At 34.5% G+C, this 17,306-nt stretch overlaps 1 long non-coding RNA gene across 1 annotated transcript; it reads right to left on the minus strand.

Moving 5' to 3' along the window:
• Positions 1-794: 794 nt before the first annotated feature.
• LOC117981090 (uncharacterized) lies at positions 795-10,663 on the minus strand. The gene is made up of 3 exons (XR_004672616.3): positions 10,483-10,663; positions 9,418-9,488; positions 795-4,065 (listed from the first exon to the last, which is right to left on the minus strand). It is a non-coding gene; the product is annotated as an uncharacterized LOC117981090 (long non-coding RNA).
• Between the last annotated feature and the right edge of the window lie 6,643 nt (positions 10,664-17,306).

A 17,306-nucleotide genomic window follows, 5' to 3' on the forward strand; every position in this document is an offset into this window, starting at 1 on the left:
CACTAGATGTCTGCTGTACAGAAATTCTCACACAGGTGCACAAGAATCACAAGACTTTTCATGGTAATATCATTTGCAATAAGGAACCACTGGAAATGATTTCAATGTCTATTAGTGTTAAGGTTTTGAAAGCATCCCCCAAAAAGCATGTGTTGGGAATTTAATCCCCTATACAATGGTGTCCGGTGGTGGGGTCTAATGAGAGGTGATTGGGCCATGACAGCTCTGCCCTCATGAATGGCTTACTGCTGTTTTTTGGGAGTGAGTTTATTATAAAAAGGTGAGTGTGGCTCCCCTTTTGTTCTCTCTCTCACCCTCTTGTCTTCTGCTATGAGATGACTCAGGAAGAAGACCCTCACTAGATGCCAGGCCCTCAATCTTGGACTTCCCAGACTTCTGAACCATGAGCCAATAAGTTTCTGTTATAAGTTACCAATCTCAGGTATCCTGTTATAGCAGCACAAAATTAAGTTAAAAATTAACCAATTTCAGGTATTCTGTTATAGCAGCACAAAATGGACTAAGACAGTGGGGCAAATGCAAATACTGCATAGCATACTCTTACAAAGACATTTTCTACATTTATTGTATATGAATGAAATACATGTATTTTTCATGATGTATCTTGAATATATAATGTTAAGAGAAATATACAAGTTGGAACAAGTATATGAACATAAACAAATGACAAATCAATTTCAAATTATTTTTATGTAGTCATGATAATAGACACCTAAAATTTTTAATTGGCAAAGTTCTTATTAATCTTGTTTGACTAAATATGGAAAAGGCAAAAAAGGATTATTAGATAATTTTGGATAACATATAACAATCTTTCACTAACTAAAATTAGTAAAATTTTACTTTTTATGGAAACCTGCAAAAGTATGCAATAGATTAGTTTGGCAAAAACTGATAAAATGTAGAATTAAACTTTTATTTAATGTCTACCTCATGCTATTTCTTAAGTTTATGAAGATTATATCTTCTGAAAAATTATTTATCATACAACATTTTACCTGAAGGCAATGATGCTGTTTTTCCATTTCTGTATCTCTTGTTCTTTGCTCAGTTTCTAGGGCAGAGTAATAATTTCAAAATTGCTGAATGAAAGAATGAGTAGTGCATCCTAGTCACTATCACACAAAAGGCCTAACAGCTAGCTGCTCTGCCCTGCAATGTTCTTGAACATAGTAACATTATTCCAATATTCTGAATTATTTAACGTTTTTCACCAATCAGATAAGTTTTAAAAAATATTCTACAGTTAAACCTTAAACAACATGAGGGTTAGATGTGCCAACCCTCTGGGTAGTCAAACCACATATAACTTTTGATTCCCCTGAAACTTAACCACAAATAGCCGAGTGTTGACCAGAAACCTTACCAATAACATAAAGAGTTAATTAACACATATTTTGTATATGTATTATGTACTGTAGTCTACAATAAAAGTAATCTAGAAAAAAGAAAATGTTATTAAGAAAATCATAAGAAAGAAAAATATAATTTGCATTCATTAAGAGGATGTGTTAATAGATCAGGATAAAGGTCTTCATCCTCCTTGTCTTCATGTTTCACAGGCTGAGGGAGAGGAGGAAGAGAGGGGATTGGTCTTGCTGTCTCAGGGGTAGCAGAGGCAGAAGAACATCCAAGTGTAAGTGGACCTGTGCAGTTCAAACCTCTGTCGTTCTAAGGTAAACTGCACTTGCTTTTAAATACAAACTTCTAAAACATTTCATAAGAATAACTACCTTTGCTTTCTGTAATTATTTATTTCTAAATATTAGATTAATATTATCTATGATTATAATTAAATATCTGCAATTAAATATAACATAAAACAGTAGTCCTCAATTGCAGGTACTTTTGCCTCTAATGGGACATTTGGCAAGGTCCATAGCTATGTTTGGTTGTCACAACTGAAGGGAGGCTGCTATTGGCATCTAGTGGGTAGAGGCCAGGGCTGCTGCTGCTACATATCCTGCAATGCCTAGGATAGATTCCTCACACACAAAAAAAGACTTATCTGGACTAAAATGCCAATAATGCTAAAATGCCAAATAACCCTGATTTATATTGAAGGGAGAGGAAAAATGAAACATGAACATTCAAAGACTAACTAGCAAGCTAGTTCTTCAAAGCGAACAAATACATAACAGAAATTAGAATTTCCTGAAATAAACTATTTCAGTGCATATTAAAAGCTTGTATGTTTTGTTTATTTTATTTACTTCTTTCCCTCAGTAAGAGTTGGTAGCAGTACCCCTGTTCTATTCACTAAACTTCAAAGGAATAGAAGTGGGGTAGAATCCTGCCTGAGGGCAAACACTTATGTATCTAGTGATTAGAAAGATGGAGTTTTTGCCCAGAATAGGTGAAGATTAAAGGCAAGCCTAAAGAGTTTGAGTCAAAAGAGAGTTAAAATCTGAATTTCTTGATTCTGTGACCTATAAATACACTATGGAGCTAAAAAATGAAGTGTAAGTGAATAGTTACTGACATTTGGAAATAATTGTCCACAGGAGACGTAAGTTTTTATGAAAACATAAGACGACCAGATCCTGTCTCCACAGAGTATATGAGAACTGTATATGTAATTTCCCTTCATTTATCTAAGCAATAGTGAAAACTAAGCATGCAAAGGCAGTGAATATAGCTTTCATAAATAGCATCAAATGAACAGAGAAGGGAGATTTTTAAAAATGGAAGAATCATTTATAATCTCTTATAGTCAATGGCAAGAGTTTAAGTGTATTAAAGGCCAAATAATATATTACATTTGGCTGACTTCGTATATTTTTCCATAGCCTATGCAAATAATAACTGAAGTTATGCTATTCTAATGTGTTGTGGCAATCTTAACTTAATCATAATAATGAGGGCAAGAGGAAAATGCTGAAAACTTGTTTATCACTAACTCTCCTAACACTTAATCTGAACTAAACCAATTTTTCCACCTTAAACAAATTAGTGAGACAAAGAGCAAGCTTATCTCACTGTAGGAAGAAGTGTAAAATGCTGTTTATGATTACTTTGAATAAAATATCCACATCCAAACTATATTAGTAAATCTATATAAATCCCCTAGAGCCATACCTGCTACACAATAAGCACTCAATAAGTATGAGCTACTATTTTTATTAAGGCTATGTTCCAATATTGCTTTAAATCTAATAAGTATCTTGTGACTAACCAAGTGAAGAAAGCATAAGTACATTCTTCTCAGTCCAGAAGACTTTATGTTGCTGATCGGGAACATCAGGGAAAAAATCTCATTCAATGATAAGAGGAATATTTTTTTCTAAAATACCAATACCAGTTACAGCAATGCACGATGCACAATTGTCATTCTATGTGTCTAGTAAATGTTCTTCAAGTAACCCCTTTTCAAAGTCAGAAAAAGAATAAGTAATCTGAATAGGAACAGAAATATGAATAATAAAAATAAGTGACACATGCTTCTCACCACAAGAACAGATGGGATGACAGGGCTTAGTCATGTTAAGACAAGTGAAAGGAGGCATGTACTAAGTATAGCAAATTGGTTGAACTCTATATGGAATCCCACAGAAAGAGTAACTCACACAGTTCAAAAGTATTTATTCTTCTAATGATAACATTAGTAACATAAAATAAGCATGATAACTATAAAAATAAAACTTCAGCATCTTATTAAAGGATACAAAATGAGACTTGAACAAATGTAGTACAAAAGAAAAATACATATTGAATATAACCACAAATGGTAGCAATAAATGCTTTGATCACAGTTGATTTTAATGAATAATATATACAACATATGTAACATACACAAGAACTATAATATACAAGTCACATTGTGTTAAAACTTATTAGAATTTTTTTCCAGTCTCAAAGTATACGGGGGCTGTTTTGAATGATCTTTTTGCCATTAAGCACTAATTTCATCACATTGTGGTCAGAAGACATTGTCTAAAATTAATTTGTAAGAGAGACAAGGTGGCTAACTAGACACAGCCAGGAAGAGCCTCTTCCAGTGAGAGAGACCAAAATGTCGAGTAAACTGGCATATTTCCAACAGATCTGTTGAGAGAAAACACTGAAAGTAAATGGAGAGATAATGCAGACACTAGGACTGAAGAGGGAGGTAGCTGGGAACACTGCACGGGGTTACTGAGCACCAGGACTTATCCCTGGTCCTAATCGGCTTCTGAGGAAGTGTTGAATAAAATAACCATGGAATATCTTTCCATTTAATGTATTTATATCTTTAATTTCTTTCATCAGTATCTTATAGTTTTTATTGTACAAATCCTTCACTTTCTTAAATTTATTTCTAAATATTTTAATCATGATGCTATTGTAAATGAGATCATTTTCTTACTTTCTTTTTCAGATAGTTTGTTAGTATATAAAGCTACAACACTTTGTACATTGATTTTGTATCCTGTAACTTTACTAAATTTGATTATTAGTTCTAACATTTTTTGGTGAAATCTTTAGGGTTTTCTATATATGAAATTATGTTGTCTGTAAATAGGGACAATTTAACTTCTTTTTCTATTTGGATGGATGCCTTCTATTTCTTTCTCTTGCCTGATTGCTCTGGCTAGGACTTCTAGCACTATGTTAAATAAAACAGGCAAGAGTTCTTAAACTTAGAGGAAAAACTTTTAGCTTTTCACCATTGAGTATGAAGTTATCTGTGGGCTTTTAATTAATGACCTTTATTATGTTGAGATACATTTCTCCTATGCCTATTTTGTTGAGAGCTTTTATTATGAAAAAAAATTAAAAAACAAATAACCCAATTAAAATCGGCAAAAAGCTCTGAATATTCACTTTTTTCAAAGAAGACATACAGTGACCAACAGATATATAAAAAGGTGCTCAACATCACTAATCATCAGAGGAAGGCAAAACAAACTACAATGAGATATTACCTTACACCTGTTAAGATGGCTATTATCAAAAAAAGAAAGATAACAAATGTTGGGGATAGAGAAAAGGGAACTCACATATACTGTTGATTGGAATGTAAATTGGTGTAGCCATTATGGAAAACAGTATGGAGGTGCCTCAAAAATTAAAACTAGAACCACCTCCTAATTCAGTAATCCTTCTAAGTTTACATCCAAAGGAAATGAAATCAGTATCTCAGAGATATTTGTATCCTCATGTTTGTTACAGCATTATTTATAATACCCAAAGTTGGAATGAAATCAGTATCTCAGAGATATTTGTATCCTCATGTTCGTTACAGCATTATTTACAATACCCAAAGTTGGAAACAACCTAAATTCTATTAATGGATGAATACTATTCAGCCATAAAACTAATGGCAATTATATCATTTGCAACATATGAATGAACCTGGAATATATTATGCTAAGTAAAATAAGCCAGACACAGAAAGCTAATGACTGGATGATCTCACTTATATGTGGAATCTAAAAATGTATTGAATTCATAACTACAGTGAGTAGAACAGTGGTTACCAGAAGCTGGGGGGGTGAGGGAAGTGGGGAGATGTTTGTCAAAGGGCACAAACTTTCAGTTGCAAAATGATCAAGTTCTGGTGATCTAGTGTACAGCATGGGCAGTGATGGATGTGTTAATTAATTTGATGGTGGTAATAATTGCTCAATGCATATGTATTTAAAACCATAACATTGTATATCTTGAATATATATAATCTTTATTTGTCAATTAAACATTAAAAATAAAAAATTAAAGAAAGAAATTATCAAGAGGATTTTACAAAGGAGTTGAATCCTTAATCCTTCTCTTACATAAAATCAGTGATCCATGTAGGCAAAAACACATCTTATAAACAATAAAAAGATAGTACTATTTTAAAGTGAGTCCTAAAACTAAACACATGTATTATATCTTGTAATTCTAATGAGGTAGGCACTATTATTATGACATCTTACAGACAGTGCAACTGGGGCTTTAAGAATTAAATTAAATATTGGGCCAAAGTTATGCAACTAGAAAATGACAATATTCAAGCCCTGGTATTTTTAACTCCAGAGCAAGGCTCTTGGCATTTACTTTTGACTTTCCTAATCTTATACTAGACAATACTACCTAGCAAATAACTTAAATGTAATATAATGTCAGATAATATTATATAAAAATCTTTCTACTCTACCCTTTTAAGAAATCTCTCTTCATCTTACCTTTCCACTCCCACCCCCAGGCTTTCACAATTCCACTCAAACCTTCAAAACAACTTGTTCACAACTTTGTTAGAATCAACTGATCAATATGCTTTTCATAATCAAATATCTTTATTTCACTCCTAAAGTGAAAATGTGGAATAAATGGTCTTCTTCAGAAGACCACTGTCAATTTTGATTTTCTTTTTCCTTAGAGTGGCTGGAATATTTATTACAATGGCGCATTTTCACGAAGAACAAGAACCCATCAGAGCCTTGCTTTTAAATAATGCTTTGCACAGTTGATTCAATCAGCCCATGACTAATTCTAACTTCTGAATGAGGGGAAATAGCTGATTTTCCAACTCTCCTGAGAACGCTATACATATTCATAGAAATTTGGAGTAATAATTGGGAACAAGCACTATTAAATCATCATTTGTTATATATATATTTTTCTAATAGAATAAAAAGAGAGATTAGAAAATGTCAACAAGTGATTTGTGTAAAGTCTCCTAATTCACAAGCTGACATTTCTTCAATGGAAACGAGTTAGAAGTAATGCTGGCAAAGACTACATTGTTAATTCAGATAATGTCACTTTGTCTCTTTGGAGGCACTTAATCAGGCTTGAATAAAAATGAACAATGTGAAAATTCCTAGAGAAAATGCGATTATGGTATGATGCATCTTTCAGTTCACATGCTGACATTCCGAGTGTTTTAAAAAGGTACTCCATCAGCCATTTAGATAATAGGAATTAAAAACAGATGGATTGTAAAGAATAAAAATAGGGACAGGAAAATGAGGTTCAATGTCACTCCTTCACATGCAGAAAGTGTTGCATTTCTCTTCTTGGCTCATTAAAGTTCAGGTGTAGCTGGAATGTTGTACTGTACCTCTATGAGCCCATTTATCAGCAGTGCTACCCCTTTGATATTTTCTGTCCCAAATTTTATCTGCATGTTTTTTAAACTATAATTTATAATATGTAATGTGAGACCTTAGAATAATACAAGGAATAAACATTAAAACCCCAATCAAATTTCTTGAGTTGAAAATATTTGAGGTGAAAAATGCTTAATGGAATTAATAGCAGATTACACATTACAGAAGAATTAACTATTGAGACTAAAGCTGTAGAAACTATCCAGAATGAAACACAGAGACGAAACTGACTAGAAAACACACAAACAAACAGAGATTCAGTGTACATTGGAACAATTTCAAATGGCAACTATATGTATAATTGTAGTTGTCCCTGAAGAAAGGAAGTGGGGAGGGGACATTTTTAGGAATAGTGGAATAAGGCTTTTCCAAGTTTGATTTTTAAAAATCTATAAATACCTTAAAGCTTAAGGAACCCTGAACACATAGAAACACAAATAAAACTACATCAAGATACCTCACAATTAAATTGCTTAAAATCAGTGATAAAAAGAAAAATCTTAAAAGTATCTAGAGGAGAAAAAGAAAAACAAGGTAAGGAATGAAAACACTTTTCTTATCAGAAAGCATATAAACCAGACGACTATGAAAGAACATCTTTAAGTCTCTAAGGAAAAACACTGTCAATCTACAATTTTATGTCCAGTGAAAATATCTTTCAAAAATGAAGACAAAATGGAGAATTTTTTCAAACTTACAAAAGCTAAAAGAATGTGAATTAGATAAGATGGAAATAGAAAGAACAAGCCTACCCAACAAGAATGAAGAATGAGGTGAAATAGACAAAACATTTTGACTTTTGGTATTTTTGTATTTTAAAATCTTTGTAAAAGATAGCCTACCCAACAAGAATAAAGAATGAGGGGAAATAGACAAAACATTTTGACTTTTGGTATTTTTGTATTTTAAAATCTTTGTAAAAGATAATTGTGTGTTTAAAGAAAACACAATAGCAATGTATCCTTGGGTTTATGATACAAACATGGTATGTAATGATGGGGTAAAATTGTGAGGTAGAAAATGGAATCTTGTAAGCCTCTTACACATTATGTTAGTTTATTTTATATTGCTATAAAAGAATACCTGAAATGGGGTAATTTATAATGACAAGAGATTTATTTTGGCTCATGGTTCTGCAGACTGTACAAGAAACTTAGTGCTGTCATCTGCTTCTGGTGAGGCCTCAGGAAGCTTACAATCATGGTGGAAGTTGAAGGGGGAGCAGGCACGTCATATGGTAAGAGAGGGAGTAAGAGAGAATGGGGAGGAGGTGCCAAGCTCTTTGTAGCAACCAGCTCTTGCATGAACTAATAGAGCAATAACTCACTCATTACTGCAGGGAGGGCACCAAACCATTCATGAGGGATCCACCACAATTACTCAAACACCTCCCACTAGGGTCCACCTCCACCACTGAGGATCACATTTCAACATGAGATTTGAGGGAAAAAATATCCAACTATATCATACATGAAGTGATATATTACTTAAATTAAACTGTAATAAGTTAAAGTTGCAGACTATAAACTCTCAAGCAACCAAAAAAAATTCAACAAGTAAGTCAACAAACAAAATAAAATAAAATTATGTAAAAAGTCAATTAATCCAAAAGAATTGGCAGTGCAAGATTTAAAATAAAGCCTGGAGCAAATAAAACAAATAGCATAATGGTAGGTTTAAATGCAATCATATCAATAATCACATTAAACATAGATGACCTAAGCACACAAAAGGCAGAGCCTGGCAGAATTAATTGGAAAATGAGAAAGCAAGACATTTGCCTGTAAGAAACTCACTTAAAAAAAAACACACACAAATAGGTTAAAAATAAAAGGATAAAAAAGAAAACTCATGCCAAAACTAATTAAAAGCTTAAAAAACTTACACTAATATCAGTATATGTAGGTGAAGTATGTTAAGTGAAAAATATTAGCAATGACAAGGGAAATTCATTATGACAATGGCATAAACTTATAAAAAGTACACAGCAAACTTCAGTGTTTATACACTGAATAACAGCTTCAAAAATCATAAGTCAAACCTGATAAAAATGCCAGGAGAAGAGAAAAATCTGTAATTATAGGCAAAGATTTCAACACACCTTTCTCAATAATTGACAGAACAAATAGAAAATCAGTAAGGACATAGAATAATTGAACACCACTCTCAACTATTTTGACCCAATTGACATTTTACGATATTTCACCACCAACAGCAGAATATGTGTTATTTTCAATGACACACAGAATATTTACCAAGATAAACCATATTATTTTATAAGCAAATTTCAATAAAAATCGAAGGACTTAAATTTTATACAGACCTTTCAAGATAAATGAAGAGAATGCTTCCTAACTCATTCTCTGAGGCCAGCATAACTTTAATACCAAAAACCTGATCAAAAAAAGAAAAACAAGAAAAGAAAGCTACAGACCAATGTCCCTCCTGAAAATTAATGTAAAAATTCTTCACTAAATGTTAGTAAATAAAATCTAACATTATATAAATTGTATTCATAAAGTATCATGTTCAAAGTTGGTTTAATTCAATATAATTCAGTACAGTAACAAACTGAAAAAGCCATAAGATCATTTCAAAAGATGCAGAAAAAGCATTTGACAAATACTAACATTCATTTCTGATAAAAAATAATCTCAGCTAGCTAGCAATAGAAGAGAGTTGCTTCAAATTTATAAAGAGTCTTTATGAAAATTTTACTGGTAGCATTCATAATTAATGGTAAAAAGTGCTTTGCTACTAAAATAAAGAAAAAGGCATGGATGTCTTAAGGCAAGAGTAAGAAATGAAAGACTGAGGTTGGAAGGGAGGAAGTATCACTGGCTTTATTCAAAGAAACATCATTGTTTATGTAGAAAAATCCTATGAACTTACAAGAAAGCAACTAGACCTAATAAGAAAGTTTAGCAAGTGTGCAGGATACAAAATAAATTTATGAAAATGTATTCCTACATTCTAGCAAAAATCAGAAATTGAAGCTAAAAACCAATATGATTTATAATAGTATGAAAAGTAAAATACAATAGCACCAAAAATATAAAATATTTTTAAAGATGAGCAAAACCATATGCTGAAAACTATATAATTCTGCTCAGCAAAATTAAACACTATCTAAATAGAGAGCTATAGTGTGTTCATGGATCTGGAGACTCATATATTTAAGATGTTATTTCTATTCCAGTTGATCTATTGATTATGACTAGAGTTCATGAACAGACTAGATTCCTGTTCTAGTCCCAAAAATTTTCACTCTAGTATACAGTTTGTTTTAGATTGTCTAAGGTGCTAAAAGTCCACAAACTCTTTCAGGAAGTGTAAGATAAGAAAAGACCCTGGAAGCTAGTCTGAAAGCCCAACATCTTATACATACAAAATTTTTTGCAGAGCTGAGATCTTTCTTCAAATCAGAAGCAGATTTCATAGCAGCCATATCTGGGTTGATCAGAAGTGCTGTTTTCAAAACATCTCTTTCCCTTTATCCTAAGTTTCTTCCACCAAAATTCTCACCATTCTCTTTCAGGATGACTTGGAGTTTAAAAGTCATTGCATGAAATGTAAGGTTTTTATTTCATTTTCAAGCTTCATTTGAAAATTTATTCATAGGTCATAGAATATGGAGATGTAGAAAGGTGTCTATTTGTGATTTCTTTATGTAGGAGTATTATAAGAGGCCACTATTCTTAGAGACTCTGATAAACAGCATCTGACTCTTCTGAAGAGTCCAAGAACATGTACAGCTTAAAAAAAGAGAGGGAATGTGTCATGAAAGAAATATGAGCTAAGTTTTAAAAAACAGCAGAATGAAGCAATTAGAATAACTAAGTAAAGAATAATGAAAATGCTGGCTATTGTGCATGAATATGAGAGCAAATTGATCTTCTTTGGATAAAGTAGAGGCTACATGACATTTCCAATATTTTGGTAATCTTCAATACATATTTTTTTTACAGAAAAATTACCACAAAGGCATGGAGTCTAACTCAGTGGCTCCACCATAGACTTGCTGCTGTGAGGGGGTCAAAGGGTAGGTTCAGCTCAGCAGGTGTAAAGAACTACAGCTGCTGGGGTAAATCAACAACCTTGCAGAAAATGCTCCAGGGAGCTCTGGAAACATGGGGAATTTTGAACTATCTAAAAATCCCTGAAGTGAAAACTAACGACAACAATGAGTTAATGAAGTGAGAGGCTCAGTCTATACCGACATGCCACATTATTTCAATAAGATATTGAACTTGTGTTTAGTGTTGTATACAGAGTTTAAATTTTCCTATATTTTCTTTTTATGCTGAATTTTGTAAATGGAGATTTGTTTTTTAAATACATACTATGTTCACTCTTACTTCCAGTATTCTCTCTCAACCAAGGAGAAATGAATTAAAATTAAATGATCCTCTGGAAATCTCTGCTTAGGGGTTATGAACTAGGAGTAACCTTTCTAACTTAAATAAAATTCAATTATCTAGAGTTTTAAGGAGATTTTAGCTAAATAACCTTCTGAAGAAAGAGTTTTAGCAAGCCTAGTGGATATATAGGCAATTACTTCTGTGTGATTCACTAAGGAATAAGAATATTACAGCAATTGTAAGACTGCTATCTAATATTGAGTTTTATTATAGGCAACACTGCTCCACATTTTATGTCCATTAACTTATTTAATCCTCACAACACTATGAAGATATTCTTATACTATTAGTAGCCTATTTTAAGAATGAGGAAAACTGCAACATATAGAGGTCAAATAACACATCTAAGGGTACACAAGAGGTAAGTGGTGAAGCAGGGATTTGGTCCTGGTAGTCAGCCTCCAGATCCTGTGTTTATAGGCACCACTATAGACAGATAATTGTTTTGGTCCCCATTTGAGCTAGGCTAATTTGCTCTGTTCTCTGGCTATATGGTTACTTCTAATATTTTTGCCATGAACTAATTAATATGTTGACTCCTCTGAGTTTAAGATGCAAGATTTAGGCTCCCTCTCCCTTTCACTCGGCATGGAGTCCTGCAGTAGAGTAGGCTAGTGGCAAGGAGCATCTAGGCCCAGATGAGAACAGGAAGCACTTTACTCCCAAGACACCTGGGTCCTCAAAGAGGTGCAGAGCATCCGAAGTCCCAGAGGCCCTTGAAGTGGTGGATCAATAGGGCTTGTGGCAGTGATGAAGACATGTTGATCTCAAGGATGACATGAGTTTCATGAGCCAAAAAGCATGAGTAGATCTTGGAATCAGAAGTGGATGATAAAACATGGGAATAATATATTTCAGATAATCTCAGTGGAATTGTACATCTCAGTGGAATCCACTATGGACAATTGCTAATCACAAAACCAGATGCATCTCACTCACTGGGAGCTTCATATGTAAGGTCTACAGCACTTGGATGAACACTGCAAGGAGAAAAGAGCAAGAGAGGGGACCTAAAAAACAAAAACTAAGTTGAATAAGTTCAGTTTGAAATCACAGTTAAAACACTGAAATGACTAAATTGACTTCGATTTCATTAGATTAAGTCTTCTGCTACCAAGCCAAATTGCAGCTTGAGAGTGAAATTATATGAAGATATGGAAATAAAAGACAGTTTCATTTTGGACACTCAAATACAAGGCTGTAAAATTGCTGTATACACTCAAGTTTTAATGCACAGGAATATGATGCCATAACAATGACTTTCCTTTCTATGGTGGGAAGAGATAGGGAAGAATACTGAGTAGGGCAAAATAATCATATTATTCAATATTACAAATTAGATAAATGAGGCTCGGAGCAGTTATCTGACTAACTCAGTGCTTCACTGCCAATAAATGGTGGAATTGAAACTTGAGTTAATGTCTTCTGAGTCCAAAACCTGCACTCTTTCAGTGGAGCCACATTGATTTCATTTATATAATGTTGATTACTACCAAAACAACTAAAGAAGGGAAATTTCTGCTCTAAATGTGAAAGAGGAACTACTAAATGAACAACATGTTAACACAGCCAAAAGCAGAGTGGGTTTATAAAGCCGTAAGATTTTCTCATAATCCCAGACTATTAAGTAAGCCAGGTCGTCATTACATGGTCATTACTTTGGAGATCTTCAAATTCAAGCCAATGTTTTGAGTGATGAAGCTAGCAAGTCTGTTTGGTTTTATCTGGGGCAGGCTGAAGGAAGGATTTGTGGGTCTATGTTGATACAATCCTTCAACATCATGGTTCCAATGGCAAATACAGTGAATGAAGATGTACAGTTTATGCAGCAATTGCTGCTTAAGACTGAGAAAGAAGCTCACTTCAACTCCACCCTGATTCGATTTCCCTTTTTTCTTTAGCAATTTTAAGTATGATTGGAGGAGAAAATAGTATCTCATCTGGTTATAACTAATTTAAAAGAAAAGAGGACTTCAAAATTATTCTTGAGCTATTTTTTTTTTTTTTACTTTCTGCAATGTAAGAATAAAGAAGAAGAAAAGAATGGACCAGAAGAAGGTGAACTGAAAGTCTTCCTGCCTACAGGCTAAAATGAAGGAAACAATTTAGGAAATATTGTGTACTATATATAGAAGCTGGTGGCATAACTATTTGAACAGAACCATCATCGAAGAAATAACAAAAACTATCTGTTTCAGAAAAGCAGATGACAGTGTGTTTTTATCATGGGGTTATTGTATATATCAATCAGCTACAGCTCCTTTTTACGAACTCTAATGTAAGGATTATAAGACATCATTTATAATTCACTTATTGAGCAGGCCTCGGAGAAATTTTTTAAAAAGTAATTGATGTGCTTATGGGTTAGTCCCTTGTGTATTTTCTTGAAGAGTGTATATTTCTTAGTCATGATATATAGATTGTCTAAAGCTTTTTTATTTTGGAAGACCTAAAAGACAAACTGACAAGTAACCATGCCTACAGATATAATACCCTATTTTTATTTTCCCTTCCCAAGAGAATGTGGAGGAGGTACATGAGCTAAAAGTTTAGAGATTATAGGTCTCTCGATTTACTTAGGCCTTCTTTAGTGTCTTTCTAAAGTTTTATAATTTTCTTTATTATTATTATTATTATTATTATTATTATTATTATTATTATTATTTGAGATGGAGTCTCGCTCTGTCGCCCAGGCTGGAGTGCAGGGGCGCGATCTTGGCTCACTGCAAGCTCCGCCTCCCGGGTTCACGCCATTCTCCTGCCTCAGCCTCCTGAGTAGCTGGAACTACAGGCGCCCGCCACCGCGCCTGGCTAATTTTTTTGTATTTTTAGTAGAGACAGGGTTTCACCGTGTGAGCCAGGATGGTCTCGATCTCCTAACCTTGTGATCCGCCTGCCTCAGCCTCCCAAAGTGCTGGGATTACAGGTGTGAGCCACCGTGCCTGGCCAAAATTTTTGTTCACATTATGATAAATTTATTCCTAGGCACAATAGTACATTTTTTAAAAATTGCATTTTCTAATAGTTCATTTCCATTGTATGGAAATGCAATTAATTTCTGTATATTGTATGTAGAAACATCATTAAAATAATAATTTTGATTATCTGTGTAGAAAATCACATCATATAAAAATGATAGTTTCTTGTTTCCATTTCAGTAAGAATTGTCTATTATTGCTTTCTATTTCTCTGTTTTACTCCATTATCTAGAGTTTCTGGTTAAATGTTTAATAAAAGTGGTGTTATTGGGCATTTTGGTTTTAATCTTCATCAAAAAGGAAAGTTTTAACTTTAACCCTAATTATAATTATTAATCTTATTTCAGACTGGATACTGGATTCTGAACTAGATATTGAACACTATTAAGTTTAATGTCTATTCTAGGTCTTTTTCTGACACTATTTTTCTTAAGGAATTTATTTTATTTTTTAGTTTTTTAACTTTCATTTTAGGTTCAGGGGTATATGCGCAGGTTTCTTATATAGGCAAATTGCATGTCATAGGGGTTTGGTGTAAAGATTATTTTGCCACCCAGGTAATAAGCATAGTATCTGAATGGTAGATTTTTGATCCTCACACCATTTCCCTCTCACCTCAAGTAGGCCCCTATGTCTGTTGTTCACTTCTTTGTGTCCATATGTACTCAGTGTTTAGCTCCCACTCATAAGTGAGAACATGGAGTATTTGGTTTTCACTTCCTGCATTAGTTTGCTTAGAATAATGGCCTCTAGCTCCATCAGTGTTGCTGCAAGAGACATGATTTCATTCTTTTTAATGGCTGTATAGTATTCCATGGTGTATATGTACCACGTTCTCTTTATCCAGTGTACTGTTGATGAGCATTTAGGTCGATTCTATGTCTTTGCTATTGTGAATGATGCTGTGATGAACATATCTGTGCCTGTGTCTTTATGGTAGAATGATGTATATTTCTTTGGGTGTATACTCAATAATGGAATTGCTGTGTTGAATGGTAATTCTGCTTTGAGTTCTTTGAGAAATCGCCAAACTGCTTTGCACAATGGCTGAGCTCATTTATATTACCACCAGCAGTATATAAATGTTCCCTTTTCTCTGCAACCTTGCTAGCATCTGTTATTTATTGACTTTTTAATAAAAGCCATTCTGACTGGTGTTAGATTGTATCTCATTGTGGTTTTAATGTGCATTTCTCTAATGATTAGTGATGTTGAGCACTTTTTCATATTCTTGTTGGCTATGTGTATGTCTTCTTATGAGAAGTGTCTGTTCATGTCCCTTGCCCACTTTTTAATAGGGTTGTTCACTTTTTGTTGTTGATTTAAGTTCCTTATACATGCTGAATATTAGATCATTGTCAGATGGATAGTTTGCAATTATTTTCTCCCATTCTGTGGGTTGTCTGTTTATTGTGTTGGTAGTTTCTTTTGCTGTGCAGAAGGTCTTTAGTTGAATTAGGTACCAATTGTCAATTCTTATTTTTGTTGCAATTGCTTTTGGCATCTTCATCATCTTTGCTAGGTCCTATGTCAAGAATGGTATTGCCTAGGTTGTCTCCCAGGGGTTTTATGGTTTTCATAATTACATTTAAGTCTTTAATCGACCTTGAGTTGATTTTTACATATGGTATAAGGAAGAGGTCCAGTTTCAGTCTTCTGCGTATGGCTAATCAGTTATCCCAGCACCATTTCTTAAATGGGGGGTTATTTCCCCATTGTTTATTTTTGTCAACTTTGTCAAAGATCAGATGGTTGTAGGTTTCCAGCATTATTTATATTCTGTTCCATTGGTCTATGTGTCTGTTTTTGTGCCAGTACCATGCTGTTTCGGTTACTGTAGCCTTGTAATATAGTTTGAAGTTGGGTAAGGTGATATCTTCAGTTTTGTTCTTTTTGCTTGAGAATGCTTTGGCTATTTAGGCTCTTTTTTGGTTCCATATTAATTTTATATTTTTTTTCTGATTTTAAGTATGGATGGAGTCATTGGAGAAGCCCAAGAAGCAGCCTCTTTCAGCCCACACTCCTCCCGGCTCCAATTTGAAGAGCTGCTGTCATGTCTGCTGCAGTGCACTGGGGTGCAGGGGCAAGGAGCAAGGGATGACCCCCTCTCCAGGTTCATTCCTGAGCTTTGGTGGTGCCCACTTCAGCAGCTGGTGCTGTGCTCATGTTTTCTCTGACCCAGTGCTTTGGTGGGCTGTGCTCCACCCCCTTCTTAAGGGTAATCTGCACTGAGGGTTAGATCTCCAGGAAAGAGGGGACTCCTTCTTCCCACTCCTTAAAGCTGGTGGGGCACTGTCCCCCAACTGACCAAGAGAACAGGCTGGGCACCCAGCAATGGCACACGGAGACCATTTCCAGGTCATAAAGCTGAGTCTGGCTGCAAGCCTCACTGACCAGGAGAAACCTTGTCTTCAGCAATTCTCCTGGCTCCAGTCCTGCTATGGGAGAGAGCCTAATTTCAGTGCCTAATGCTAGGGCACTCTCCATACTCGCCACTGAGTTCTGGACATGGGAGCCCTTCCACTATTCCAGGGCAAGTTCTCCAATCTCTGGCCCTAGATGAAAATGCCCGCAGTGGCTGCCACTGCCAGGTCTCCAAATGATGGATGTCTTTATATGAGCCTGGATTAAAAATGGCATCGTTTTCTCAGTCTCAGGTCTTGGAGAATGCCTGCTGCTTTTCCTGATGTCTTTCCCTCTCTTCATCTCTCAGCCTTTCCCCAAGTTAGCTCCTGAAATTGGGAGAAACAGGGTGCCTCTCCCTTGGCCTGGGATGTACAGATCCTTAGTGAAAAGGTGAGTCACAGAGGGAG

The sequence above is a fragment of the Pan paniscus genome, chromosome 6 (assembly GCF_029289425.2).
Source record: "Pan paniscus chromosome 6, NHGRI_mPanPan1-v2.0_pri, whole genome shotgun sequence".
Lineage (NCBI taxonomy): Eukaryota > Metazoa > Chordata > Mammalia > Primates > Hominidae > Pan > Pan paniscus.